Source organism: Octodon degus, unplaced genomic scaffold, assembly GCF_000260255.1.
Source record: "Octodon degus isolate 3935 unplaced genomic scaffold, OctDeg1.0 scaffold00007, whole genome shotgun sequence".
NCBI lineage: Eukaryota > Metazoa > Chordata > Mammalia > Rodentia > Octodontidae > Octodon > Octodon degus.
The window spans coordinates 32629323-32634274 of NW_004524583.1; the positions used below are offsets into that span (position 1 = coordinate 32629323).

The window sequence follows — 4952 nt, forward strand, 5'->3', positions numbered from 1 at the left end:
TTTTTTTTTTGCAGAACCGGGGATTGAACTCAGGCCCTTGCGCTTGCCAGGCAAGCGCTTATTCTACTGAGCCATCTTCCTGGCCCCCAGTGGGACTCTCTTAAAAAAAAAAGAAAAAAAGAAAGAAAACACTATTTTCTAAAATTTAATTAAATTTTATTTTGGTATTGGAAATTGAACTCAGGACTTTATGCTTGCCAGGCAGGCACTGTGTCACTGAGCTAGATCCCTAGCCCTAAAAAATTTTAAAGGGTCTGGGGACATAGCTCCGTGCAGAGGTCTGGGTTCAACCCACAGTATCACCAAAAAAGAAAAAATCTCCCTGTAATTACATACATTAAGATTTCCTGAGAAATGGCCACCTAAGAAATTAATTTATTTTATAATTAAAATTTCATCTGTTTGAAATCCAGAGTTCACATTAACTCTTAGGTTGAACTAGGTAAAATTGCCATTATTTCCTTTGACCTAAAAAAGTGGCAGCTTCATGTAATTTTGCTTAATTGATACATTATAATAGAAATTGCTATATGTCTCTGTACCATAGGTTCCTCAGGTGAAAAATGAAAATGATAGTTGTCTCATAAATAGAAGTGAAAATTATGTTATTAAATGTGACTTTCATAAAAAGCTTTGTAAAGTTTTAGTAGTTTTATTACAAATTCTTAACGAGTTCCAAAAAGTTGCTAATACCAAAATGGAATCGCCGATGTCAAACCCTAACAAAGTGGAGCTAGGAAGCTAGGAGGGAAAACTCCTAATCAACATATGCCTCTGATAAGAACTAATATCAGGACTCTGAAAACCTCAGGCTTGTACCTTGCAGAAATACTATTTCTACAGACGAGATGCTTTTTCATCAACTCACTCCACTAGTGGACAGATGCCAGTCACCTTTAGTAATTCTTTAATGGGGAATAATTGTTTCAAAGCAACTAATGCAACTAACTTGCTTTGCTTTGCCTTTAAAAGGCCTTGCATTCCTCTGCAGGTTGTCAAGGCTTGCATATCCTAGATTGTATCCCTGCTGTTACAGCATAAATCATTTCTGGAGAGCCATTCTTTTTATCACTCAGGTTAGGTTGTGTGAGAGATGTTGCATAATTATTTGTCAACTTGATATTTCTAATAACATAGATGTAACTAGATATTTCTTTTAGGATGTAAAAAAGGAATATTTAGCAGCTAATTTTTTGCCTGTCAGTATTCTTATATCCTTATAAGTACAGCTGGCTTTTGTTCCCAGTTCAAAGTGCTTAAAAACCTTGGAATTTCCTATGTAATAGGAATTTCCTGTGTGATAACAAGCCCCTTTCCATCATATCTGAGTCTGTGTTCATGAGGACACAGTGTGGGTACCTACACAGCCTCAGACTGTGCTGGTCAACAGAAAAACCAAGTAGAATGGGGTTGGAAGTTAAGCTGTATAGCAACTCCTAAAGAATGACAGTTAATGAATTTCTAGATCATTGAACACACCCAGGTACCAGGAAGGAGGTGCATCCAGCTCCTCAAGGACAGAAGTTCCTGCTCTTGGCACCATTCTGGACCTCCCGCTGTGTATTTCACTTGGCTTTTCATTTGTATCTGTTTACATATTTTTATCATGACTGGGAAACATAATATAAAGTGTTTCCCCAAGTTCTATGAGTCATTCTAACAAATTACCAAACTTGAGGAGGAAAAAATAGGGATCTCCATACAGCCAGTGAGTCAGAAGCATAGGAGGCCTAGACTCGCACAGTGTATCTTCAGTAGAGCAGGCTCACATCACTGACACTATAGATTCTGCGATCTTGATACAGGGAGGTTTGGCCTCCTGGTAGGAAGCAAGTAGACAGGCGCACTTGGGGTGTGTCTCGTTGCTGGAACAAAATACCCTAGCAAGGGAAAGGTTTATTTAGCTCACAGTTTGTGGAGGTTTCACTTCAGCTAGCTCCCAAGCAGTGGCACAAGGCAGAAGGCAGCAGTTCATGGCAGCAGAAAACTGTGAAGAGCAGAGGATGGAGCAGCAGTTGTGTGTGTCAAGCCTCTCTCCCTTCCTTGCACATGGACTGCAAAGACTAGAGCTCCTCGGGGAAAATGGTGATGGCTGCTACAAAGATCTGAGCTCCTCCTAAGTGGTGAGGCTGCAGCTATGCGGATCAAGCTCCTCCAAGGAAGTGGCACGGCTGTGATCAGAACTCCAAGGAAGTAGGGCATGCAGAAGCCTTCCACAAGTCCTTTACAAGCCCTTTTTGTGCTGAGTCACTCTAGGGTGAGTGACTTCCCCACCCGTGGAATTCCCAAGCCCAAGCCCAGCCCAAGCCCATTCAGCCAAGCTTGTGACATCTCAAGTTAACACAATGTATCAACCACCACAAGGTGTTAAGAGGGGGAAGCCATTGGGCCCTGGAGATGGCTCAGTAGAATAAGGGCTTGCCTGTCAAGCAAGGGCCTGAGTTTAATTCCGGTTCCACCAAAAAAAAAAAAAAAAAAAAGGTGGGGGGCTACGCGAGTGGTTAATCAAAAGGGCGAGCTCCTGAGTTTGCTGAGGTAGGGAAGCAGGATGCTTAGGTGAATTGGATGAGGCCCCCATACAAGTGAAAGATCTCCTTTGCTGGCTGCTGCTGTGCCTCGGACAGTCTCCCTCCTGACCTTTCCTGGGCTATTCTGTGGCGTCCAGCTGGTGTCCTGTCCTGAGCGTCTGTGCTGACACTGGGTGGTCAGCTGTAGTTCTTTCCTGTAATATGAGCTTTCATTTTATTTTTGCTTTAGAACTAGACTGTGTCTGATCTCCATCTTACATGAGACAACAGGGAATCTGCGCTAGCAGCAACCTGATGTTAATATGAACTCAACTGGATTTTACGATGTATAGTTAGTAAGACGAACTCAGTAGTGTGAAAACCCCTCACACCTATGCTGTCAAGAGTTCTGTGTCTTTCCCATCTGGCAAGATGGCGGGCAAAAAACCTGTGAAGCAGACGTAAAGAGAAGAAACCTGAAGCCAAGATGGCTGCTGCCAGTGGTACTGGTAAAAAGGGTAAGGTAAAGGCAAAAAAGTCCAAGAAGGGGCAGCCCCACCGCAGCTGAAATCCTTTCGTGGTTAGAGGAATTGGTAGATACTCCCGATCTATATGTTCCAGAAAGGCTTTGTACAAGGGAAAGTATACAGCTGCTAAATCAAAGATTGAGGGAAAAAAAAAGGAGCAAGTTCTTGTTACGATCACAAAACCAATTGGTAGGGACAAGAATGGAGGTTCCCAGGTGGTTAAGCTTTGAAAAATGCCTAGATACTACTCTACTGAAGATGTGCCCCGAAAGCTCTTGAAGCAAGAAACCCTTCAGTCAGCATATGAGGAAACTCCGAGCTAGCATCACCCACGGCACCATCTTGATCCTAACTGGGCATCACAGAGGCAAGAGAGTGGTCTTCCTGAAGCAGTTGGCCAGTGGCTTGCTACTTGTGACCGGCCTCTTAGCCTTAATCGTGTTCCTCTCTGAAGAATACAACAGAAATTTGTCATTGCCACCTCTACAAAAATTGATATCAGCAACGTGAAAATCCCCAAACACCTCACTGATGCTTACTTCAAGAAGCAGCTGCGGAAACCCAGACACCAGGAGGGCGAGATCTTCGACACCGAGGAAGAGGGATACCAGATTTCAGAGCAGTGCGAGGTGGACCAGAAAGCGGTGGACTCAAAAGATTTTAGTAAAAATCAAAGCTGTTCCTCAGCTTCAGTGCTACCTGCAATCTGTATTCGCTCTGACAAATGAAATTTATCCTCATAGTGATCCAGATTTCTTACTAAGAACCTAATTAAATAACTGATACATTAAAAAAAAAGTTCCACGTGCGAGTATGCATAAACTCTTGGTGTGCTACGGTGAGAGAGTGAGCAGCCAAGAAGCTCTGAGTGTGCATGGGATAGGTGCTAGAAAAGAGCAAGGGATTCAGGAGGCACATGATAACCGTGCATCACAAATTTACCTCAGTATTTTCATACTGACTTTAGTCAGCAACTATTAAGTAAGCAGCTATTATAATACATGAACCATTTCTGTGCGTTACAGACCTTTATGCCTGTCTTTTATCTATATATAAGATTTAACTGATAATCATTTAAAACTATTGAATACAGACTGCCATCTTTTTTGTTTTTAATCTTTTGAGACAGAGTTTCACTGTGCAGTTCACAATGGCCTTGAAGTCACTTTGCAGCCCAGGCTGGCCTCAAACTTGCAGTGATCCTCCTGCCTCAGCCTCAAGTGCTGGGATTATAGGCATGCCCCACCATGCCCAAACTGCCATATTACTTATTTGTGCTAACTCAACCCCAAATGATGTTGTTTTTTTTTTCTTGGTACCAGGAATCCAACTTAGGACTTTGCATTTACCAGGCAGGCACTTGTGCTACCGAGCTATATACCCAGCCCCAACTAAACCCCAAATGAACCAAGGAGATAGATCCTGATTACTTTTGGAGGTTTATTAAACTTTCCCAAAATTAACTCTTTACAAATTATTTAAAAACCTGTATAGTAGGGAGTGTATATATATATATGTTTTAATTCAGATTTTACAGGTAATAAAATAGAAATAGAGGGCTAGTGAGATAGCTTGGTGGTTCTGAGTGCCTGCCTGGCAAGCATAAAGACCTGAGTTTGATCCCCAGTACCACATGCCATGGCAGCCCTGGAACCCCAGGTACACCATGCTGGTCCTGGAAGCCAGACATGGTGGTGCACGCCTATAATCCCAGTGCTGGGGAGGCTGAGACAGGAGGATCACTGCAAGTCCAAACTGTGTAGCAAGAGCCTGTACCAAATAAATAAGAGAAAAAAAAGAAAGAAAACAGATAAAGGATAGTATAATTATTTTGTTTTTTGTTTTTTAATTTTATTTATGTGGGGGGGGCAGCTCAGTCCACCAGGGGGCGGGGCTGGCTGGCATGTGGTGCTGGGGG

The 4952-nt window shown here is 42.7% G+C and overlaps 1 protein-coding gene across 1 annotated transcript in view; it reads left to right on the forward strand.

Moving 5' to 3' along the window:
• Positions 1 to 4952, forward strand: part of Ptgr2 (prostaglandin reductase 2) — a 39052-nt gene that overhangs the window by 18924 nt on the left and 15176 nt on the right. The window lies entirely within an intron of this gene.